General features: G+C 37.5%; 1 protein-coding gene across 50 annotated transcripts in view; it reads right to left on the minus strand.

Moving 5' to 3' along the window:
• SLMAP (sarcolemma associated protein) overlaps nt 1-27,324 on the minus strand; it is a 307,400-nt gene that overhangs the window by 278,327 nt on the left and 1,749 nt on the right. The gene's annotated exons all lie outside the window — the stretch shown is intronic.

Consider the following 27,324-nt stretch of genomic DNA (forward strand, 5'->3'; position numbering starts at 1 on the left):
ACTATTATACTCCAATAAAGATGTTAAAAAAATAAATAAATAAACTAGAGGTGCATTTCAAAATCAAAAAAATAAAGCAAAACAACAATCTAACTTAGTACATAAAAAACAAGGTTAAGAAAATACACATACAGTCTAAATTTATAAAATTGAAGGCGATATGGACAGATTTCACCAAGTGTAGAGCACTAGCAATTGAGGGCAAAACTGAAATTTAAGCAGAATACTTTGGATACATATTAACAGTATTGCTTTTACACAGCAAATTTATAGGACAAGATGAACTGAACTATGTTGGATTCCCTGTCAGTAAATCAAGCACTCCCATTTGTCTTAAATAGACTGAGGTGACGATGAAAAATGGATGATGGCACACCGCACACCAGAATGTCAGCTCCATGGGGGCAGGGACTTTGTTTTGTTTAACTAGAACAATGCTTAGCACACAGGAAGAGCTCAATAATATTGGCTAAAGGAATCAACAGCACTTTGAAATCTACAGAATACTGTGTATATGTTTTAGGAATTCCCATCTAGATTAGAGAATTCTTCACATCTAGAAATGGAATTTTAATGAAGAGCCAGAGATAACTGAGCTCTAAAACTAGAGTTTCAGGGAAGAAAAGAATTTTCTTGAAATACCACACTGACTGGAGGCAGATAAGAAGCCTACATAACTTGCTTGTGCTGTCAAACGCTTAAACATAATCATAAATTTCTTTTATTTTTTACATTGCCAGTATAATGAAAAACATAAATGAGTCCATACAATTCTAAAGAGTTAACTTTTCAAATGGTAAAAATAACTATATACGCTTAGAATTCATCATGGTCAAGCTATAGGAACACATAATACAGAAGATAAAATCCCCTAAAGACAAAGATATGATTTAAGTAAAATATAATAGATAAAGCCACTATCTAAGAGATCTAAGCAGAAAATATAAAACCTGTTAAAATCTATTCAATACTAACTAAACTTAGAACAATAAACACAGAAAGAAAACAAAATCTTCCAGCTTAAAGGAATTCAATTCAGGATAATAGACAAGAAAAAACTACTAGACAGTGATAAACACCATAACAACGATAAGAACAATTTCTAACAATGCCTGATTCAGCTAATTTACTTATAAATTTACATGGAGGATGAAAAAAAGACACATCTTCAGATGGGAAAAGACACATACTATAATTTCACTCATATGTGGAGTATAAAAAACAAAATAAATGAACAAACCAAACAAAAACAAACATGTAGATACAGAGAACAGAGTAGTGGTTACCAAAGAGGAAGGGGGGAGCAAAATGGATAAAGGGGGTCAACTGTATGCTGTATGGTGACAGATGGAAACTGAATTTTTGGTGGTTAGCACAATGTAGTATACATATAAGTAAAAATATAATGTACATGCAAAATATATAATGTTATAAACCAAATTACCTCAATTTTTAAAAAGACACATCTTATTTTAAAACATTACATGTATAAGTTTCTATACCTGTCACATAAATAGTAAAATCAATACCGACAAAACAAACGCTCTTTTAATAAAAATATCACTAAGAAGGTTGCATTTAAATATTTAATCAACAAAATTATTACAAAATTTTGTTCTTTAAATCAAAGTACTCTATTGTTAGAATAATGACAAATATCACTAGTTAGTTCATTTCACCTCACCTCTCTTTTTAAAAAAGATACTTGTGGGCAATAGACATGCAATTAAAGCTGTAGTTCAAGTTCAAACAACTCCCTCTGAACACACTAAAAAGACAGCCCACTAAAACATCCTGTTATATTTCTCACATTTCAATACTGTCTTAGATTTACCTCTACTAAGAATTTTATTTGAATCTAAAATATCAAGCAAATTTGGGGACTTCCCTGGTGGTCCAGTGGTAAAGAATCCACCTTCCAATGCAGGGGATGCGGGCTTGATCTCTGGTTGGGGAACTAAGATCCCACATGCCGCAGGGCAAGTAAGCCCGAGCGCCACAACTACTGAGCTCACGCACCTCAACTAGAGAGCCCGCGTGCAGCAAACTACAGAGCCCAGGTGCTCTGGAACTGGCACGCCACAACTAGAGAAGAGAAAACTCGCACACCACAACTAAAGAGAAGCCCATGAGCTGCAACAAAAGATCCCACAAGCTGCAATGAAGATCCTATGTGCCGCAACTAAGACCCAACGCAGCCAAAAAATTAAAAAATAAGAAAAAAAAATTTTAAATACCAAAAAAAAACCCAAGCAAATTTTGAGATGAAATGTTGTTTCACTTTCCATTAATAAATAGGTATGTCTTTAAATAGGTCAGTTTCAACTCTAAAGTTTAGTAAAGAACATAAATTGGTTCAAGTATGAGAGATTTCTATTACTAAAACTAATTTTACAGTATTTAATCTGAGCAAACTTGATGCTATGTAAAAAAGCTTAGGTAATTTTTGGCACTTTCTGTTGATAAAGGAGTTCACTTGATAGTTTTCTGAAAATTATGCTGCAAATATTGAACTTTTAAATAGTCAAAAACTGGAAAATTAATCATACCTTAACTTTTTTTTTCATTCTCAAATTGTTTTTCAATATCCTGAGAGATTTACACTGTTTCAGGCACATTATCTTAGTAGCAAAGCCGGATTTACACTAAGGAAGTGACAGTGCAGATTTTGGGTTTTGACATACATGCTTTACAATAGAAAACATCGTGCAAGTTAAAAAGTACTACTGTTGAGAACTACAACATATGCTAAATAAAATGGTACATTTTTTAAAAGTAAGACTGCTGCTATATACTTATACTGGGCCAAAATTCCTAAAAAGCCATTCCTCCAAAATCTCCTTCTTCCCCTACTCCCTGCTCAAAATAACTTTTTCCATCCTAGAACTCATAAAATGTATTTAAAATACATATTTCAGTACATCTTTATTACCTTTCCATTAATGGATATAACTCTCTGAAACTGAAAATATTTTATTTGACCCCTTTGCTCCAAAGCAACTTAATTATGTTTTTCCATTATATTTATTTATTTATTATTATTACTATTTTTGGCTGCATTGGGTCTTCATTGCTTCACACGGGCTTTCTCTAGTTGCGGAGTGCGGGTGCTCCTCTTTGCTGCGGTGCGCGGGCTTCTCGTTGAGGTGGCTTCTCTTGTTGCAGAGCACGGGCTCTAGGCACGTGGGCTTCAGTAGTTGTGGCTTGCAGGCTCTGGAGCACAGGCTCAGTAGTTGTGGCATGCGAGCTTAGCTGCTCCGAGGCATGTGGGATCTTCCTGGACCAGGACTCAAACCCATGTCCCCTGTATTGGCAGGCGGATTCTTAATCACTGCGCCATCAGGGAAGTCCTGTTAATTTTATTTTCTTTTTATTTATTTATTTATTTATTTTTTGCAGTATGCGGGCCTCTCACTGTTGTGGCCTCTCCCGTTGCGGAGCACAGGCTCCGGACGTGCAGCCTCAGCGGCCATGGCTCACGGGCCCAGCCGCTCCGCGGCATGTGGGATCTTCCCAGACCGGGGCATGAACCCGTCCGTGTCCCCCGCATCGGCAGGCGGACTCTCAACCACTGCGCCACCAGGGAAGCCCAGTTAATTTTAAATATAAATGTTTAAAATTCACTATAAATTTAATGGAGGGCCTTAATCTATTGCCAGTGAGCTTCCATACCCACCACTCCACTGAACAGCCCTCAAGTCACTGATGAGACTACTACCTGACAAATCCAAGGACTGCTTTTAGCTCTTAAAAGGTGACACGAGTATTTTCTCAAAAACTCTTCCCTGCCTTGTACCTCACAAATCCCATCTTTCCTGGTCCTCCTATTTCTCTGGTTGTCCCTTCCAACTCTCTTTTCTTTTTCCCTCACAGCAGTTCAAATGTTGATCATCTCCAGGGTTCTTTCCTAGCTTCTACTTTTCTAGAGATGTACAAACCTCCTGGACGTGTATTTCCTACAGCCTTCACTATATCTGGTAGTGACTCCCAAATCTGTCTCACTCCATCCAGATGATTTGGTTGCACTCTGGGAATTTATCTCTAACTGATCTTTCTACTATATCACTCTACTGGGTCTCCTTGCCTCTGAGCACAATTCCAATGTCTTTCACATTGTCACTAAGACTGCTGCTCTAAAAACAAGTTTTAACCGTGTAATTCTATTACTTAAAATCTTTTGGCACTCCTCACCACTTGTCCTAAAGGAAAAAGGAGCATGACATTAAAATCTCTCACAACCTCATCCTGAACTATCTTTTCTGCCTCATCTTCTATTCCTCACCTAAATGATATCACACAAAATCAATTTCTCAAACAAGCCAACTACTTTTATTCCTATCAGTACTAATAAAACTATCACTCATGCTGCCTAAAATGTACTTCTCTCTTATCTGCATGCTAAAACCTGCTCTTCTTTTAAGATTTGTTTCAGATATTACCTCCAGAGAAGCCATTCCCTCCTTCATTGCCTTCTCAATTGGTCATTCCATCCTCAACATTTTTTTTAACATCTTTATTGGAGTATAACTGTTTTACAATAGTGTGTTAGTTTCTCCTTTACCACAAAGTGAATCAGTTATACATATACATATGTTCTCATATCTCTTCGCTCTTGCGTCACCCTCCCTCCCACCCTTCCTATCCCACCCCTCTAGGTGGTCACAAAGCACAGAGGTGAACTCCCTGTGCTATGCGGCAGCTTCCCACTAGCTATCTACTTTACATTTGGTAGTGTGTATCATCCTCAACATTTCTACTGCAGTTCATTTGAATAGGATCTCTCTAAGCAATTATTTCAATGAATTGTAATTTTTTGTAGACATGTCCACTTACACAGAATCCCTAAAAACAGTGGTTATATCTCTTCACCCCTTTATTCCTGTCAGGTAGCAAACATGCCATAGTAGATGCTTAATAAAAAGATATCCAATAAGCAAATGCTATGTAATTATGTTGCTCTTTATTTTAAATACTCTAATATGGCAAACAGGCACATGAAAAGATGCTCAACATCACTAATCATCAGACAAACATAAATCAAAACCACAATGAGATATCACTTCACACCTGTCAGAATAGCTATCATCAGAAAGACCACAAATAATAAATGTGGCAAGGATGTGGAGAAAAGGGAACCCTTGTACACCATTGGTGGGAATGTAAATTGGTGGTCACTATGTAAAACAGTATAGAGGTTCCTCAAAAAACTAAAAATAGAACTACCATATGATCCAGCAATTCCACTCCTGGGTATATGGCCAAAGAAAATGAAAACACTAAGTCAAAAAGATACTTGCACCCTAATGTTCACAACAGCATTATGTATAATAGCCAAAATATGGACACAACCTAAGTGTCCATCAACAGATACACACACACACACACACACACACACACACACACACACACACACTGGAATACCACTCAGTCATAAAAAAGAATGAAAATTTTTCCATTGGCAACAACATGAATGGACCTAGAGTTTATTATGCTTACAGAAATAAGTCAAAGAAAGACAAATACTATGTTATCACTTACATGTGGAATCTAAAAAATAAAACAAGCCAATTAATATAACAAACAGAAACAGACTCACAGATATAGAGAACTAATGGTTACCAATGGGAAAGGTGAGGGGAGAAGGGCAAAATTGAGGTAGAGGATTAAGAGGTACAAACTATCAATATTACATATAAAATAAATAAGCTTCGAGGACATATTGTACAGCACAGGAAATATCGCCAATATTTTATAATAACTTTGAGTGGAGTTTAATCTATAAAGAATTTGAATAATATATCATACACCTGAAACTAACATAATACTGTAAATCAACTATATCTAAATAATAAATAAATACCATGTTTGACCCTATGAACTAACATATCCCAGTGTTTTATTTTAAAATATGATCAATACAGATTCAGTCCATGACAAGTCAGATAAACTGGCAAGATAAAGTTAATGAATAGATGTCTGGGAAAAAAACATCACTTATGACTAAACCCCATAACTCAATGTCAGAGTTATTCACAAAAGATACTAAGTACTGTATCAACAATATAGACTTCTCTCATAAAAAGGAGATCGCTACTTCAAATTATAATTTCTTTAGGCCTTAATTTTCTCTTCTCTGAGAGAGATACAAACCATTTACCTTATGGATATTAGAATACTCATAAGAGACTAGAAAACTTTATTTTTGCTAAAATGCATTCTTCTTTGACAGCTCCCAAGGCTGTATAATTTTCACTGAGTTGGGAAGTAAGCTGAGTGTAGCAGAATAGATGACAGTACTCAATTATTCCACTGATTTTTCCTAAATGAATATTAATCACACTTCCCCGCCCAATTATGTCATGTTTGGCCATATGACTTGCTTTGGCCAATGAAATGTGAGTGGAAGTGACATGTACCACTTCTGGGCAGAAACTTTAACTGTAATTCCATGGCTCTGAACAGCTCTTCTCCTTCTAATACCTACTACCAGAACATGTATGTCCCAGACAGGAGTTGCTCCTTCAGCCTGAATTCCAGAAAGGAAAACGACTGAGGATGGAGCTGCCATTTACCTAAGTATTTAACATGAGCAAGAAATAAATCTTTGTTGTTATAAGGCACTCAGCTCTTCGGGTTGTTTATTACCACAGTATAACTAGCATAAACTAATCAACACACTGAACCAGTTGTTCGTCCTCTATATTATCATAATACACAAGCATATGATACTATAAAATATTATACTAAAGGTTTTTTATTGTCTTATGCAAACAGACTTATGATTTTAAGAAGGCAGACACTTCTTTTTTCATCTCTAGCACCTGGTAGTAGAAGACTGATAAATTTGACTGATAGTTTGCTGAAAGAACTAAAGAAGTACCCATTATGTATTTTCCAACAAATGAAGCTACATAATTACTGAAAATTTTTTTAATGTAACACAAAAATAACTTATATTGTTTAAAAAAAAAGCTAAAGAAATCAAAATAACTTATACTGTAAAGAAAAGGCGAAGAGATCTAATGACCACCTATTACCTGATCTTAGGTAAAATAACATTATTCTAAAAGGTTTCGACAATATATTTATCAAAGATTCAATAATACCATTTTACTTACAACATATTCATTTGATAATCAGAAAGGAAAGAAGTGTGGGAGCAGATGTCCAAGCTGATGCACTGTAAAGTTCACATGCTTCCTTATCGGTTCATATTTACATATGTTTAGTTATTTTTTCTAAACAGTTCCTATAGGAAAGGCTGACCTAGAAAACTGACAAATAACAACCCAGAAGAACCAACACATAAATATGCATAATTCAGTAATTTTAAAACTGCTAATCTAAAGTCACTTAGCACTGGGATAAAAAACATATAACCTCTAATGGTATTAGTAAATTAGGTCATTAAGAAAAGGTTATGTCCAATACCACAAGGTATCACTTATATGAAGAATCTAAAACATGACACAAATGAACCTATCTACAAACAAAAACAGACTCACAGACATAGAGAACAGCCTTGTGGTTGCCGAGGGGGAGCTGGTGGATTGTGAGTTTGGGGTTAGTAGATGCAAACTATTATATATAGAATGGATAAACAACAAGGTCCTACTGTATAGCAAAGGGAGCTATTTCAATACCCTGTGATAAACCATAATGGAAAAGAATATAGAAAAGAATGTATATATGCACAACTGAATCACTTTTCTGTACAACAGAAACTAACATAACAGGAACTTCCCTGGTGGCACAGTGGTTAAGAATCCGCCTTCCAAAGTAGGGGACACGGGTTCGAGCCCTAGTCCGGGAAGATCCCACATCCTGTGGAGCAACTATGCCTGTGAGCCACAACTACTGAGCCTGAGCTCTAGAGCCCGGGTGCCACAACTACTGAAGCCCGTGCGCCTAGAGCCCGTGCTCCACAACAAGAAGCCTGTGCAGCACAATGAAGAGTAGCCCCAGGCTTCCCTGGTGGTGCAGCGGTTAAGAGCCTGCCTGCCGGTGCAGGGGACACAGGTTCGAGCCCTGGTCTGGGAAGATCCCACATGCCGTGGAGCAACTAGGCCTGTGAGCCAAAACTACTGAGCCTGCGCGTCTGGAGCTTGTGCTCCGCAACAAAAGAGGCCACGACAGTGAGAGGCCGGTGCACCGCGATTAAGAGTGGCCCCCGCTCGGTGCAACTAGAGAAAGCCCATGCAAAGAAACGAAGACCCAATACAGCCAAAAATAAATAAATAAATAAATTTTTTAAAAAAAGAGTAGCCCTGCTTGTTGCAACTAGAGAAAGCCAGCGCATAACAACAAAGACACAATGCAGCCATAAATAAATAAATAAATAAACAGATAAATTACTTTTTTAATTAGGAAAAAAGGAACACTTTGCCATCTAAACGCTAACTTTTCCTATTTTTTAAGTTAAATGATGTCAGAAAGCTCAAAGTCACAGTGCCAAAGCAGTTTATAAATTATAAAACTGTTTAAATATAAGGTATTATTTTTAAAAGCCTCCTCATTAAAAGGAAAGTTCTGCCTATAACTGTACAACATCCAAAAGAGGCAGAAGATAATCAAAGAACTAACACTGGAAAAGGGGAGATTCTGGAAAGACTTTGAGAATCTAACTGAAAAAGTCCTCTTCGAACTTAAACCCTTATTAATTAATGGTATAGTATTCCCCAAATTTCTACTATTTCAAGAGATTATAAAACCAAATCTCCTGGAAATGGAAATATCCTATAGCCAACAAATAAATAAAAGGACATAAATCTGAATCTACCTAAAAGAGCCATAGTAAACATATTTTCTTTTTAAATGAATAAATGGCTGTTGATTTATTTAGAATAGGTGGTATAGTTGCACAGTTCCAAAAGAACTAAAAAGGTATATATGCTGAAAAGTCTTCCTGCCACCTTATCTCAGATCAACTCAGTTTTCATCCCCAAACCCACTCTCAGGTAACCACAGTTACTAATTTCCTTGTATCCTTCCAGATCTCTTTATGCATAAGCAAATAAACAACAAATATGGATTCTTATTTTTCCTCCTTTGCATAAAAGCTAGATTACTATATATACTGTTCTGTGCCTCACCTGTCATGTTGTTTTTGTTACCTGACAATACATTATCATGGGGAATTCTCCGTATCAGTACAAAGACAGATTGCTCATTCTTTTTACAGACTTTACAATGAAGCAGAATCTCAGAAAGTCAGCCTTACTTTATAACTCATCTTATAATGCCCTTGTGATCATCTCAACAAAGACATATGTAATGTTGCTGCAATAAGAAATCTTCGGAATTTAAAAAATCTTATCTGATATTTTTATTATAAAGAATTTATTAAAGTATGGAATACCTATAGAGAAGTGAACAAATAAAAAGTGTATAAGCCTAATGAATCACCACTAAGCCAACACACTCATGTAACTATGATTTTTTAATATTTCATGATCTATTAGTATCTAGGAAATATGTTAGAGAAAATTAAAAGTGTTGACTTCCTATACTTCCATTTGGGACACAGTTTGGGGGCTTATGTTTCTTATATTCCATTTCACATAGCTTGATCTTTGTTATTTTTCTTTCAAAATTTTAATTAAGTAGTTCATGCATAAAAAAAACCACAAACATATGAATAACAACTAAAAAATAATAAAAGACGTATTCATGTACCTAACACCTATCTTGAGAACCCCCTCCCTACCCCTCCCATGAGGCAAGCTGTATGCTTAAGGGTTAAGAGTACAGACTCTAGAGCCAGACTGCCTGAGTTTGATTACAATGTTTACCACTTATTAGCATTATGATTTGGGGAAGTTAAAGTTTTCTGCACTCTTATTTATAAGCTCCTTTACTAATAAATGAGAATAATAATAGTGCCTGCTTCACAGCATGTACTCATTTAATTATGAGAATTAAATAAGTATATATTTGTAAAGTATTTTACACTTTCCAGCATACACTACGTAAAATTTAGCTATTTTTGTATTCACTCTCTGCCACCCTCACAAGGAAATAAGTTTACCATTCTATTACTATATATGTAGTAAAATGGATGTATGGATGAGAATTGTGATTTTTAAATTTTATACTAACGGGCATCGCATCAGAGTCTAAGTATTCCTTTGCAACTTGCTTTTTTCATTCAAAATTTCTGAGATTCATATACCTTGATACATACAGCTATTGTTCATTCATGTTTATTCCTGTACAGTATTCTATGGTGTAAATTAAAAGAAGTATCTACATATTTCTGTCAACAGACCCCTGAATTATTTCCAGTTTTTGCTATTATGAAAAATGCTACTACTAACATGCTTGAACATGTCTCCTGATACAGATTTGTAAAAAAGTTTTTCTAGAGTATATATCTAGGTGAAGAACTGCTGGGTCACTAGGTATATACAAGTTTAACATTATAACAATGTCAAATTGTTTATCAAAATGGTTATATTATAGCATCACATGCTTCATTAGGAAAGAAGCGGTATTAAATCAGTGATCTAAGCCTCCAATTCAAGAAACTAGAAAACAGAAGAGGAAATTAAACCCAAAGAAGGCAGAAAAATGGATATAAAAAAGGACAGAAATCCATGGAACAGATAACAGAAAAAAATAATAAAGAAAAATCTCTTTAAAATAACTGATTCTTTAAGAAGATCAGTGAAGTTGATAACTCTCTAGCCAAAAGGATAAAGAAAAAAAGAGAAAAGATACAAATTATCAGTATTGGGAACAAGAGAGGGAAGTAACACCACTACTGATTCTATAGATATTAAAAGGATAATAAGGTAATGTTATAATTTTATGCCAATAAATCCAACAAATAAGATGAAACAAATTTCTTGAAAGACAAAAACTACCAAAGTCAATGCGAGAAGAAATAGACCTGAAAAGCTATATACCTAACAGAGAAATTAAGCTTATAGTTTAAAACATTACACACACACACACACACACACACACACACACACACAAAGACACAAACAGATCCAGATGACTTCACTGGTGAACTCTAACAAGCATTTAAGACTAATCTTTCATGAACAAAGAAGCAAAAAGCCTGAACAAAATATAAGCCAATCAACCAGCAATGTATAAAAGGATAATATAGTACAATAAAGTGGATTCTATCCCAGTAATGCAAAGTTTGTTTAACATTCAAAACTCAATGTAACTCATATCAACAATAGAGCATGAGAGTTCCTAGTGCTCTACAGTGTCATCCACACTTGATGTTATCTTTTTTAATATTTATTTATTTGGCTGTGCTGGGTCTTAGCTGTGGCACACGGGATCTTCGTTGCGGCATGCAGGATCTTTAGTTGCTGCATGCAGGATCTTTAGTTGCAGCATGTGGGATCTAGTTCCCTGACCAGGGATCAAACCCAGACCTCCAGCATTGGGAGCGCAGAGTCTTAGCCACTGGACCACCAGGGAAGTCCCAATACTGTCCAACTTTAAAAATGAGTATAGGGACTTCCTTGGTAGCGCAGTGGTTAAGAATCCACCTGCCAATGCAAAGGACATGGGTTCGATCCCTGGTCCAGGAAGATCCCACCTGCCACGGAGCAACTAAGCCCGTGTGCCACAACTACTGAGCCTGTGCTCTAGAGCCCACATGCCATAACTACTGAAGCCCATGCACCTAGAGCCCGTACTCTGCAACAAGAGAAGTCACTACAATGAGAAGCCCGTGCACCGCAACGAAGAGTAGCCCCTCTTCACTGCAACTAGAGAAAGCCTGCACACAGCAACAAAAAACCAACACAGCCAAAAATAAATAAATAAATTTATAAAAATAAAATAAAATAAAATGAGTATAAATGGTATCTCGAGGTTTCTGTTTATCGTTCCCTAGTTATGCTGAACATCTTATTATCCATTCCTTCTTCCTCTTCTGTGAAATTCTTATTTGTCTCTTTTGACCATTGTTTCTGTTGGGTTGTATTTCTTATTAATTTGGACAAGGTCTTTCTATATTCTGGATACCAATATTTTACAAGTGTATGTACCATAATTATCTTCTGTTAGTTGTTTTTCTTCATTTTTTTTCATTCTATTTTAACAAACAAAATTAATTTTAATGTATTTGAATTTATCAATATTTTACTTCAATGTGTTCTTTTTGTGAATTATTTATGATATCCTTCTCTACCCCAAGGTCATAAAGATAGCCTATATTCTCTAACAAGAGACTTAAAAAAAAAAAAAAAAGACAAATTTTTTTTTTTTGGCTGTGAGGGGTCTTAGTTGCAGCAAGCAGGATGTTTGTTGAGTCATGCGGGATCTTTCGTTGCAGCGTGCAAGCTTCTCTCTCGTTGTGGCGTGCAGGCTTCTCTCTAGTTGTGGACTTCTCTACATTGACTTCTCCGCATGGACTTCTCTAGCGGGCATTTCTTTAGTTGTGGAGCATAGGGTCCACAGCGTGTGGGCTCTGTAGTTTGCGGCACGCGGGCTCTCTTGTTGAGGTGCGCAAGCTCAGTAGTAGTGGCGCACAGGCTTAGTCGCCCCGCGCCATGTGGGATCTTAGTTCCCCGACCAGGGATAGAATCCACATTCCCTGTGTTGGAAGGCAGATTCTTTACCACTGGACCACCAGGGAAGTCAAATTTCTTTCTGTTTTTGGCTGCACTGGGTCTTCGTTGCTGCAAGTAGACTTTCTCTAGTTGAAGTGACTGGGGGCTACTCTTCGTTGCGGTGCACAGGCTTCTCATTGAGGTGGCTTCTCTTGTTGCAGAGCACAGGCTCTAGGCGCACAGGTTTCATTAGTTGTAGGTCATGGGCTCAGTAGTTGTGGCACGTGGGCCCTAGAGTGCATGAGCTTCAGCAGTTGTGGCGCATGGGTTCAGTAGCTGCGGTGCACGGGCTCTAGGGTGCATGGGCTTCAGTAGTTGTGGCACGCTGCCTCAGTAGTTGTGGCTTGTGGGCTCTAGAGCACAGGCTCAGTAGTTGGCACAGGAGCTTAGTTGCTCCGCAGCATGTGGGATCTTCCTGGACCAGGGCTCGAACCTGTGTCCCCTGCATTGGCAAGTGGATTCTTAACCACTGTGCCCCCAGGGAAACCCCCAGAAATGGTATTTAAATAAGTTTATGCCAGAACTTAAAGTGACTGGCAAAAAAAATATACCTTAAAATGAGGCACACAAATGCAATCTTTTAACATGCCAAGAGACAAACCATCTTGAAAATAAATCATACTCTGGAAACTTCAAATTTTGTCTACTCACTATGAATCAAATCCTCACCACTTTCCAATCACTATATTATAAAGTCAGCTTATTAAAGCAGACGGGTGTTTCATAACCCACTACAGAACATATCATTTTAGTTATTAGGGTTATTTGGCTGGGTTAAGGGGAGGAAACGGCTTTCCCCAAAACTACAAATCCAAAATTCTTAATCCCATGGCCTGGGCCATGGTTCCCTAAAGATTTCTGCCCTATTGCTCCACCTCCACAGCCTTCCTGAAATGGAACCTGACAAGTTTACCTCTGTCATTTAACCTAAACTACCTGCTCAATCCAGTAGTAGAGCTCCTTAACACACAGCTGCCTCCGGACTATCCCTCTGGCCTTATGCCTTTCCATGCAAACCTTTATACACCAAGGACACCTGTTATTTTCTATCCTAAATCTTCAGGGTCCAATTCAAGCCTTCTCCACCTTAATCACATAGAGCTCTTAATTCCATTTAGAACTTAATTCTTCCCTAGTTGTTTATGAGGCTAGGTCTGGCTTCCCAATTAAACTATAAGCTCCTCAAAGACTGAAGTGATATCTTAATACTTTCATTATGCCCCATGTTGCCTAATATAGCAAATACACTCTCTTACATGTTTCCTGACTGATTAACTAGATTCTCATCATATAACTTACTCAGCTCCTTTAATTCCATATCTTCAAGTAAGGTAAGCCAAGTATGCTAATGATTTTTATTCCTTTTAACAGGGAAAGCATACAAACTTGGTAGTACTGGATAATGGGTATTAATCAGAAGACTATTTGAACTGCTTTTACTCACAACACTTCTGATACCAAATGTGTGGCTGTCTTTTCTAACACTACTCCTCCAACTTTCTAAGACAAGCCGAGTGTCCTACAATTCAATTCAACTCTGACACTATCTACCTGGAGTTAATGTCAGATCCCAAAGGTTAGGGGCTCTGTCCCACAAAACTGCCCCCACTTCTACTGCCAGTCAAAAGTCCCAGGTTGTCACTGAAACTTGCAACATGGATACAATTTAGGAATGGTCAAATGAAAGAACTGCAAAGGGCAAGGTATGAGGAAAAGGGCTAGGAGCTTCCATGTCTTCTCCGGTGAGCCACCCTACCAGCGCCTTGATGTGATCACCAAACCAAAAGCTCCCTGAATCTCACAGTTCAACTCAATCTTCAGCCTGCTACCCCTCCTCTTCCCAGAGATTGGTAAGCGGGCCCCAAAGTTCCAACCCTCTAATCACTTAGTCTTTCTGGTGACCAGTACCATCCTGAAGCTATCCAGGGGCTCCCAGCCACCAGTCATCTTATTAGCACACAAGAGACACTCTTATCACTCAGGAGATTCCACGAGTTTTAGGAGTTGTGAGCCAGGAACCTGGGACAAAGACCAAATTTTTTTTTTTACTGTATCACATTATTTCTTTAACACATTCAAAAAAGTTTCAAGGTATCACATAACTTGGTTGAGGGGACTCGAAAGGCAGATATTCGAAGAAGAAAACCTTTTTAACAATAAAAAAAAGAACACTTATAGAAAATAAGCATACAGGTCTTACCGTGCAAACACACCAACTAAAAATATAAAGAAAAATTAAAATAGACACAAGCTACTGAACACAGATCTTCCTAGACTTACGACGGTGTTATGTCCCAATAAAGCCATTGTAAGTTAAGTTGAAAATGCATTTCATTCACCTAACCTACCGAACATCATAGCTTAGTCTAGCTTACCTTAAACATGCTCAGAACACTTATATTAGCCTACAGTTGGGAAAAAACATCTAACACAAAGCCTATTTTATAATAAAGTGTTGAATATCTCATGTAATTTACTGAATAATATTCAATGAAAAACAGAATGGTTGTATGGGCACAGATGGTTGTAAGTGTATTGGCTGTTTACCCCTGGGATTGTAGAGCTGACTGGGAGCCGTGGCTTGCTGTCGCTGCCCAGCACCACAAGGGAGTATCATACCACATATTGCAGGAAAAGATCAAACTCTTAAGTACTGTTTCTACTGAATGTATTATCACTTTCATACCATCATGAAGTCGAAAAATCCTAAATAGAACTACTGTAAATCAGGGACTGTTTGTACTTATTCTGTGCCAAACATTCTGCTAACTGCTTTACATGAATTCTCATGATCTCTACAACAATCCTATGAGGTGAATCCCACTATTAGCCTCATTTTTAGATGAGGAAAACTGAGGCACAGAGACTCCTCAAGGTCACACACCTGGCAAGCAGTGGAGCCAGGATTCCACCTCAGGTAGTCCAACCCTAAAACTTCTACCAGCAGTGTTCAATGACCCCAAAGATTTGATAGCAGCTCTATTTTCCCTCCTCAATTCTGCTAACTTCTGGGTTTGCATTTCTCAGAATACATCATTCTCTTCCAGCTTTTCTGCCTTAAACACACACTATTCCCTGGGGCTGGAATGCCCTGCTCTATTTTATACAGAGAATAAAGCCCTCACTCTTCAAACAGTAGCTTAAAAACAACTTTCTCTATGAAGCCCTCTTCATTCCTTCCATATTTGCTGCCCCCAATCCTAGGGAAGGAATTCATCAGTCCCTTAGCTCCCTGGAAACAATGATTCATAGATACTTCTATTGTTGGGACTTATTTGTATTGTAACTATATTTATCAGTTCTATCTACCCGGCACTACACTGCACACATGAGACACTCAGATACTTAAGGACTAGGAATGGTCCCAGTTTAAGTTCAACTATAATTTAAACGACTACTTCCTTCTAGTTAAGACAACACCATTCATTCTAACAATATTTTACCATGTTCTATAGGCCTGCATATGCAAAAGATTCACTGGTGACAAAAATTAATATCTTAAGATTCCCAGGTTCAGATTGGGCCTTATAATATAAATTGCATCTTTCCAACTATTTCTCAACTCCCACATTAAGACTTTGGCACTAGAGCTTCTCAATAATACCAAAATTTTGTCTCTACCTCTTTAGTATTCATATCTTACTCTTGGTTAGACTTTTGTTTCAACAAATGTAGTTAAATTTCAAAACACCATCTACTAAATTCAATAAAACAAAAGTCTAACCAAGAGTAAGACATTCACACTAAGAAACTAGTAACAGAAATTAAGCCACACAGTACTTCAAAAGCAGCTCTGCTAGACTATCCACACTGAACTCTACATTCTTCCACTTCCTACACACTAACCTGCTTTCACTAACCTATTACTCCATCTAACAGTCCTCTTTTTTTTTTTTTGCAGTACGCGGGCCTGTCACTGTTGTGGCCTCTCCCATTGCGGAGCGCAGGCTCCGGACGCACAGGCTCAGCGGCCATGGCTCACGGGCCCAGCCGCTCTGCGGCATGTGGGATCTTCCCGGACTGGGGCACGAACCCGCGTCCCCTGCATCGGCAGGCGGATTCTCAACCACTGCGCCACCAGGGAAGCCCATAGTCCTCTTTTTTTAAAAGAGCATTTTGAGATATAATTCACACACCATACAATGCACCAATTTAAAGTATACAATTCAGAGCAACCATCACCACGATTTAAAAAAAATTTTTTTTAATGCCACAATCAATTTTATAACATTTTGGTCACCCCAAAGAGAAACCTGTACCCATTCAGCAGTCACTCCATGTATTAGATTAGTCAGGGTTCTCCAGAGAAACAGAGCCAATAGGATGTGTATATATACAGAGAAAGAGAGATTTATTTTAATTAGCTCACATAACATCCTGGGGGCTGTCAACTGAAATTTGCAGGGCAGGCCAGCTGGCTAGAGAAGGGAAGAACTGCTGTTGCAGTCTTGAGTATGATGGCTCTCTGAAGGCAGAATTCCTTCTTTGGGGGAACCTCAGTCTTTTCTCGTAAGGCCTTCAACTAATTGGATAAGACTCATTCTGGAGGGTAATCTGCTTTATTCAAAGCCTACTGATTTAAACGTAAATCACATTTTTAAAATACCTTCACAGCAACATCTAGACTGGTATTTAACCAAAAACTGGACACCATGGCCTCACCAAGTTGACATATAAACTTAACCATCACACTCCCTGTTACTTCCTGCTCCTGGCAACCACTAATCTACTTTCTCTCTATGGATTTGCCTATCCTACACATTTCATATAAACAGAATTAAACAATATGTGGCCTTTCACTGAACATAGTGTTTTCAAGGTTCATCCATGTTGTAGTATGTATCAATATTTCATTCCTTTTAATTACCAAATAATATTCCTTTATATAGTATACCACATTTTATTTACCCACTCATCAGTTGAAGGACATGGGGTTTGTTTATTTTTTTATGATGAACATTTGTACAAGTTTTTGTGTGGACATATGTTTTGATTTCTCTTGGGTATATACAAAGGAGTAGAATTGCTGGCTTATACGATAACTCTGTATCATTCTTTTTTACTACGCAAAATTTTCCAAAAAATTCAAAGCTACAAATTTTGTTTATTCTACAAGCATAACTACCATTGCTATACTAGTAACATACAGCATGACCTTATCTTCTATCCCTGAACTTCTGAAGTGGAAGGAAACATAACTGGCATCTAGTAATACAGTTAATATTTTTATATTTAAAGTTAAAAAAACAAATACATTCATTTTTTTCTAAATTAGATTTACTTATAGGGGGAGGTCACATATATAATTTAAAATACAACCTCCAAACATACTATACTTAGAAATTATCCAATGAAGGATGTGGAGAGAAGGGAACTCTTGTACACTGTTGATGGAACCGTAAATTCGTGTAGCCACCGTGGAAAACAGTATGAAGAGTCTTCAAAAAACTAAAAAGAGAACTACCATATGATCCAGCAATTCCACTCCTGGGTGTATAGCAAAAAACAAACAAACAAAAAAACCACCAAAAACACTAATTCAAAAAGATACATGCACCCCAATGTTCATAGCAGCATTGTTTACAATAGCCAAGACATGGAAGCAAAATAAGTGTCCATCAACAGATGAATGGATAAAGAAGGTGTGGTATATATGTACAACAGAATACTACTAAGCCATAAAAAAGAATGACATTTTCCCATTTGCAACAACATGAATGGATCTGGAGGGTATTATGCTTAGTGAAATAAGTCAGAAAGAGAAAGACAAATACTTTATATTATCACTTATACGTGGAATTTAAAAAATAAACCAATGAATGTAACAAACAGAAACAGACTCATTGATATAGAGAAGAAACTAGTGGTTACCAGTGCAGAGAGGGAAAAGATAGGGTTAGGGGATTAAGAGGTACAAACTACTATGAATAAAATACATAGGGCTCCCCTGGTGGCGCAGTGGTTGAGAGTCCACCTGCCGATGCAGGAGACACGGGTTTGTGCCCCGGTCCGGGAAGATCCCGTGCGCTGCGGAGCGGCTGGGCCCGTGAGCCATGGCCGCTGGGCCTGCGCATCCAGAGCCTGTGCTCCGCAACGGGAGAGCGGGAGAGGCCACAACAGTGAGAGGCCCGCGTAACACACACACACACACACACACACACACACACACACACACACACAAAAAAAAATACATAAGCTACAAGGATAAATTGTACAGCACAGGGAATATAGCCAATATTTTATAATAACTTTAAATGGAGTATAAACTGTGAACCACTATGTTGTACACCTGAAACTTACATTTTGTAAATCAACTATAACTCAAAAAAAATAAAGCATACTAAAAAATTATCTAATGAAAGAGTATCTTTTTTAGTATATTACAGTATCTGAACAGTGATACTCTAATATCTTTACATGTAGAGTTTTTTCAAATTGTAAAATTTTAAGTAATAAATAAATATTATTTGAGGAACTGATCTTCAATTAAAACTCTACACAGATTTACTACCAAAATATCTATGAGTTAACAGACAATAAGGTTTTTATTTCAATATTTTTTTTCTTTTGATCTATTGCTCACTAACTGGTTGGTGATGAGATTAAAGATGACTAATTGCGCGGAGGTGCTGAGGTAGCAAGCAACAGAGTGATCAAGAGCATGCACTCTGCAATCAGATGACTAGGGTTCAAATCCTGACTTCACCACTCTCTGTGTTACCCTGAACAAATTCCTTCACCTTCCTGAAGCTCAGCTTTCTCATCCTGAGGATAATATTAACAAATTCAAAAGTCTGTTGTGAGGATTAAATGAGATAATGCATATAAAACTCAGTGTACCACCTGGTAAGTGCTCAATAAAATGATATTAATTTTACAGCGGTCTGGATGCTGGTCATAACCTAGAGCATATTAACACATTTCAGATAAGCTGACCATAATTCACTTGATATCATCAGCTGAAAAGTACATTTAAAATTATGATCCAATTGCTTATGAAAAAAAGTAACAACAACAAGAAACCTTACTTATCTACATACCCAAGTAGACAAATGCCCAGAAAAAGCTCTGAAAATTACATACCGAACTAATAACAAAAGTTACTTCTAGAGGAAGGGAAGAGGATAAGAGATACCTATGTGAAGGAGGACATATATATACTCCACATACGTCCTTATTGCTTCAATTTTATGAGAATGTATCCATTATTTTTGTAAGTGAAAAATTAAAAAAGGAAGAATAGCTTGAAGGTCCATATTGGAAATTCATTTCTACTTGACTCAGCTAGAATAAGTCAGTAGTTATAAATGTAGATAAAACCATAAGCCTGAAAGTATTGATAAAACCTTAATGCAAATAAATAAGAAAACAGTTTCCTATGTCTTTAAATTAAAATCTAACACAGATTACATATTTGACAAAGGATATAGCAGAATCACCAAAGGCTTCCATGTTTTCAAGTGCCTATATAAACTTTACTTTTTTTCTTTACACCTGTCAGCTATTCCCTTTAAAGAATTAAAAATTTACATGGCACACAAGTTTTTCCAAGGCTGTTTCATTCATTTGCATAAACACTCAAATCCAAATCAGTTGCCTGAATGCAAACTTAAGAAAAAATATATTTATTGCTAGGAGTAGTAAGGGTATGTTTAAAAAATGCTAGCTGACTCAGAGAAATAATTAACTCAGATTCTCTCAGTCTTTGAAAGTCTGTCATATGACAAGCTTTTTAGTTATACTTCCAGAAAATAATAGCTTAGATTACCCTTCAAGAGAGCAAAAGACAGATTTTCATTACAAAATTGTTCATTCCATAATAAGATAGTTCAGAATAAATGTCTAGCAGTTGGCTTTTATTTCAGAGGGAAACAATCTAGATTCTGGTTCCAACTCTCCACAGTTACTAAGAGATGACCTTGCGCAAATAACTTCTAAACAGCAAACTCTTTTTTCATAAAATGGAGCAAGTCTGAAGTTGCTCTACCTACCTTCTAAGTGTTATTATACATATCAAGTGAAATAAGAAAGCACTCTGAATATCATTAAACCCTTAAAAGTATTATTTTGCATGAGAATGGATATATATGTAATGGCTCAAAATTAATAATATCACCAATCACAAGATTATCTAACATACCAAAACACTTGGCAAAGTGTCTTGCACACTGCAAATTCTCAATAAATAATGATTTATACAAACACGATGTATTGGAAACTGAGTCCATGATCTCAAATTGAGAACTAACTCGAATGACCTTCTGCTCTTTGACCCTCCTCAGGGTCTGCAGAAATAGAAACTGCTCCATTGTTCACATTTCACTCATTCAAGCATTTATGTAGTGCCTATTCCCTTGTTCTCAAGAGCTCACATCTGGCAGAGCAATAGTGCATTTACGTCGTAATTATTTTGTTGTCTGTGTCTCATAACGAAATTATATGCAAAGTTCTATGGGAGCATAGAGGAAGAAGCAATTAATTCCTCAGTTAGTGGGAGTCAGGGAAGGTGTCACATTGGAACTGGAATGAAGGGGAAAAGTCATTCTGGAAGTCAAAACAGCAAAAACGGCACTTTTTCTAGGAACAATGAGCACTGTCACATAGCTACTGCACAGAGTCTGGGGCAAAGGAAAAAAAGTAATAGAAAATGAAGCTGGAAAAAGAAAAGGAATGAGACGATTTTGAAGGTTTTGTATATCATGTTAAAAATAAATGGGGAAAAAAAAAATTAAAGGGTCAAACAACCTAGATTTTGAGCAGGGGTATAAACTGTTCATCTACTGGCAGTGGCAGTGAGAGAAGCATGGGCAGGAAAGAGTCCTTAGAACATTTCTTCAGCTAACAAATGCCACCATTTTTCTGGATTCAAGTAACTGACATACATTAAGAACCAATCTCACAATCTTTTTACTTAAAACTCTAAATGACAGACAGCCTCCTCCCTATTTATAAAAGAGAATAGATACTAAGCTCTAACATAAATACCACTTGAGAAAACCAAACAGGAGCCTGAGAAGGTAAAGAATAAATTTAAGCCAAGGAGTAAAGTCAAATAACTAAGTAGAACAAAAATGTTTTAAGTGTATACACCAACCATATTTTTAACAACTTGAAATAATAGACAAAATATTTCATTAACTTTCCACTACTGTTAAAAGTAACATAGAAGGAAATGATGATGTGCTGTGGATACATAACCAGGCCTTCTGAACATGTTTACATTAATGCTTATTAAACATAACATGTCAAATACATGTCTTTCTCACAAAAACTAGCTCTTAATGACCTTTGTAACTTCTGTTAAAAAAAAAAAAAAAAGACATCTGTTGAAACATAATACAAACAAAATCAATGAATGTATGATATGCCACTCTCCCCAGAAGCTGAGGCCAGGATCTTTGCAGTCATATGGAAGGAAGAAGGAAGAAACAATCCTGGTTGTCAAATTCTGGAGATTTCTCCTTTGCCGTGACTTTCTTGCAATGTCCTTGAAACATGTCACATCATTCTTGCTTCTATGCCTTTACTTGAGCAATATTTCCCACCCAAAACTCCTTTCCGACTGACTCTATCTACATTCTGTCCTATTCAAAAAGTCCTAAGGTCTAGCTCAAATTGCATCTTGTCCATGAAACCATCTATCCATGAAACCTTTCCTAAAATCTCCAGTCCATACAGACCTTCTCTCTTTGCTGAAGTCCTAACAGACAAGTTAACACAGTTAACACATTTGTCTTTTTTCATTTTCTGGCATTTAGTCATTTTCTTTCCTACTATGAACCTGGCCCATGCCCCTACAACATGACATCATATCTAAACTTTTACAAAGCCTTGGAATGGCAAAGTGGTTAAGAGCTTGGATTCAAGAGTCAGAAAACCTCAGTTCAAATCCCATCTCTACAATTTATTAGCTATATGAACTTGGGCAAGTTAACCTAATCTAATCACTCTGTGCCTTAATTTCCTCATATATTAATATGGGAAAAATAAGCACCTATCTTAAATAGATAATTCAAGTATTAAATAAGTTAACAAGTAAAGCACTTAGAACAGGGCATGGTACATAGTACACAATAAGTTTAGTTAAGCTAACAGTTACCCATTTTTACTTGCTCCAGGCCTCTCTACATGTGGACGTTTTATCACTCTTAAATAATGGTTTTGGTATGTCAATGCTCAGCACAGAACTCTCCTGGGCCTTCCATTAACCCATGGGTCCATGCCCTTAGTTTGGCAACAAAGGCATTCCACAACCTGGCACCAGGCTATCTACTCAGCTTCAGTTACTCAACATCTACTTAACAAGAAATAATAGGAAAAAGACACATAAGGCAGAGATCCTCTCCTCCAAGGTCTGAAAACTAATTCCAAAAACAAGGCACAAACATGAAAACACCACACACGACAAATGTTCACCTGTAGCTACTCTCCAAGACCTTCTATCCAACAAAATCAGTTTCCTCAGTGTTTGGAAGATGCCAAAATCATTCAAAATAACTTGCTTTTATCTGTTTTATTCCACCCTCATCCCCTCACACACAAACACAACCCATAAAAGCACCTTTTCTTAACCTGTACCTGTCCACTCCTATTTTGAAGTCTAATTCAAACACCATCACTCTTTTGCCATCTGAACTTATATAATACTGTCTTATCTCAAATCAACTGTTCTCAAGGTGTTTAGTCAACCTCTCTATCCAAATATAAGCCCCTAAAAAGGAGTAACAATTTCTTACCAATTCTCATCATTTTCCCCCCATGCCCCCACCCACCACTATGCTCTCCACTGAAACAGATCATGATAGAACAGGTGTCCAAAAATATGTGTTGAATTTAAGTAAAAAAGTGAACCTGGAAGTAGACAACTACTACTACTACTTACTACAAGGTAAACTACAGTGAGACTGGAAATAAACTACTGTGTCGACCACTAGACTATCGCTGGTCCACAAAGCCTCATATCAAATAGGGCCGTCCAAATCAGGAGGCAGTCCACTTACTGTCTCTTCTATGTAACCACCATATGGGTAGATTTGCTTGTTCAGTGGTACCTTGAGTCAATAGAAGGGTTAATGACCACCCTATAATCTGCCATCTAATTTGAAGAGTCTGACATCCAAAAAGGAGTGAAGGATGATACCCAGGGCCAGAATCCAAGCAGGGCAATATCCAACTACTAAATCCCTGAGTAGATGATTTGGGGAAGCTTATTAAATTCCACTCTGTGGCAAACCTATCACCCTCCAGCATGCAGGTTTTAAGTACCATAACATATTCCATGAACTTAGCATTAAAAAATGTCACCTAGGGCTTCCCTGGTGGCGCAGTGGTTGAGAGTCCGCCTGCCGATGTAGGGGACGCGGGTTCGTGCCCCTGTCCGGGAAGATCCCACATGCTGCGGAGCGGCTGGGCCTGTGAGCCATGGCCGCTGAGCCTGTGCGTCCGGAGCCTGTGCTCCGCAACAGGAGAGGCCACAACAGTGAGAGGCCTGCGTACCGCAAAAAAAAAAAAAAAAAAAAAAAAAAAAGTCACCTAGATTTCCATCTGCCTACACTCTTCAAATTTCCTATAATAAACATGTATTACTTTAATCAGAAAGTTTTAAGTTTTATTATTTCTTCCAGCTTTTAACGGTTCTCCCATAATGATGAATGCAAAACGCAACACTCTCAACTTGAAAGTCGACGAAAGGGCATATTACACCAATTTTCCACTTCCCAGGTAAGGTGCCAATTTGGACAAAGTTCTTCACGTTTCAATTTTAAAAATTACTTCCACATATGCCATCACATGAAAGAAAAAAATGTCTCATTACCTTCCTGAGATTCCACAGCACTACAGCAAACTGCAAAGACCTGTCTAGATGGTTCCCTCTTCCCTTGACCCCAAACACCCTCTTCTCTAAGGACTGAGCCCTTATTAAGGGCCAGGAACAGGGTGCTAAGTGATTTACATGATTATCTCAATGTTGGAAACAACAGTAGGTACTATTATTATCCCCAGAAGAGAAAACTGAAGTTTAAAGACGTTTGAAGAAAAAAACAAACAAAAAGAACTTGCCTGAGGCAATGCTTAAAGAAGGAGGGGATTCTAGTGTTGTACAAAGAAATTTGCTGGGAATATATATTAGGCCCTAGGGACTTTTGTTATGCTAAAATTGTAACAAATCCTCATACTGGAAATTTATTACAGAGAAAACAAATGATATTTGGTCTAATTGCGGATTTTCTTTGTAACTATGTACCTCACGCTATCTGGCACATAATAGATGCTCAATCAAGACCTACTGCCTGGGGCTTACCTGGTGGCACAGTGGTTAGGAATCCACCTGTCAATGTAGGGGACAAGGGTTCGAGCCCTGGTCAGGGAAGATCCCACATGCCGCGGAGCAACTAAGCCCTCGTGCCACAACTACTAAGCCTGTGCTCTAGAGCCCATGAGCCACAAATACTGAGCCCTCGTGCCACAACTACTAAGCCTGTGCTCTAGAGCCCATGAGCCACAACTACTGAGCCCTCGTGCCACAACTACTGAGGTCCATGCGCCTGGAGCCCACGCTCTGCAACAGGAGAAGCCACCGCAATGAGAAGCCTGCCCGCTGCAACGAAAAGTACCCCCTGCTCGCCTCAACTAGAGAAAGCCCACGTGCAGCAACCAAGACCCAATGCAGCCAAAAATAAACAGATAGATAGAAAAAAAAATTTTTTAAATAATAGTAGAGGGACTTAGCTTCAGGAAAGACTGAGTAGGTGTACTTTTCCTTATTTCTCCTGCTGAGAACAAATTAAACGATTAAAAAGGGCTTCCCTGGTGGCGCAGTGGTTGAGAGTCCGCCTGCCAATGCAGGGGACACGGGTTCATGCCCCGGTCGGGGAAGATCCCACATGCCGCGGAGCGGCTGGGCCCGTGAGCCATGGCCGCTAAGCCTGCGCGTCCGCGGCCTGTGCTCCGCAACGGGAGAGGCCACAACAGTGAGAGGTCCGCGTACCAAAAAGAAAAAAAAAAAAAAAAACCTATTGTCTGTTCAAACCTAAACTTTAAATAGTTAATTCTTAAAACAATTTGATCACATGGCAAGATCTGACAGGTTATTTGTTTTAACTAGATTAAGTGGTGGGTGGTAAAATAATCAATAGTTATATCTACCCCTAAAGTAAAGGCCTCACATCCTGAGTATGTTTTAGAAAGAAAAAAAAGTTCAAACGGTAGAAATAAGCTGCGTATCCTTTAAAGACAAGGTTTTCTAATAACAAATTTCATTCAAAATTTTAACATATTTCAATTTATACAATAAACACTCACTATTGATCTATCCTTAGTCATCTCAAAATAAATCAAAGAAGGTACAATTGCAATGTACTTTAAGAAACCTATCACCTGATTCAGTTTCACCTTAACTGTTGCCCAAGGACATAAAAGGACAAAAAAAAAGCTGATTAAGGCAACTAGCTATGTTTGAATTTGACTGCTGGAAAGATGAGTTCTTTAAATTACTATAGGTAACCTATGAGGTCTTTCAGGCACCCAAACTTTACTTTCCACGGAGAAAAAAAGATCTGTTCCACAGGTAAATAAATGAGCATCTGGTGTTATACAGAAAAATTAACATACTTTTTAGTTTTTATCCTACATACAGAGTAGGATATAGATATTACGCAAGCACACAGCACTTGGGCAATCTTTTCCTCCTCTTTGAAAAATAATTTATATAATAATTCCTTAATTCAGAAGTAATGCTTTCTCTCTTCCTTTTGAGGCTCAGGTTTCTTTCGTTTCAAAACAGTACTCTTCTAAAAGACTTAAATTCTTCTTTCAGGAGGTGAAACCGGAGATATTCTTATTAGTCTTACATAACTTACTCTAGGTTGGAACTAATTCAGTAGCTTAACTAAAACTTGAGTTTTAAGCACAAACATGAGCTCTTTAGTATATTCTCCTCACACGTAGATAGTTTTAAAAACTGAAAGGGTCTTACTCAATTTTTTTCTTGTATTCTTAAGACATAAGCAACCACGTGTATAGTTAATTAGGATGCCAACATAAAAACGCTAAAACAGTCAGTCACTTATAATGAAGAGCGCTAAATTCAGGCTATCACATCCAAGTAATGCAATAACTTGGATATAATTTCAGAAAATAAATTAATTTTTAACACTGATTTTTAAATATCACCTCTGTAAGTATGCATTAAGTGTTTTTATTAAGTGCTGAAGGGAACATCAAAAAGTAATTTTCAAAAGCAACTGGTATACATTCACCCAAACTGCAAACAAAACTCTGAAATCGTAAAGTTAGTTGTTCATGCTTAATTAAATTGGCTTTGATAATTGCAAATTATCCCTTCCTAGGTAAATATATATCAAATCTTCCAAAATAAATTTACACAAACACTGTCCTTGCTAGAGAAGCCCTGATCTGAACTCAACTAAAAGCTACTGTGTTAACTATATCTCACCACTGAGTCATTTGAGCCCCAGAGTAATACTGGCCGCAGATTCCCTGCATTGCTTTGGGAACTGCTGCTTGCTTCATCAAGCACTGAACTGCAAATTCACCTTTCTAAAAAGACTGAAAGCAAGAAGCCAAATTTCGCTATCTAGTTGTCTAAAATGAATTAGGGTTTGGGATTTCACTGGGAATGACCACGTTATCAAGATGCCATCGCCCTCTCGAGGCATTTAATTAACAATACCTTCTCTGTTTTCCATTCAACCACCTCAATCAAATTTCCACTAGAACCAGA

Source organism: Kogia breviceps, chromosome 10 (genome assembly GCF_026419965.1).
Source record: "Kogia breviceps isolate mKogBre1 chromosome 10, mKogBre1 haplotype 1, whole genome shotgun sequence".
Classification (NCBI taxonomy): Eukaryota; Metazoa; Chordata; class Mammalia; order Artiodactyla; family Physeteridae; genus Kogia; species Kogia breviceps.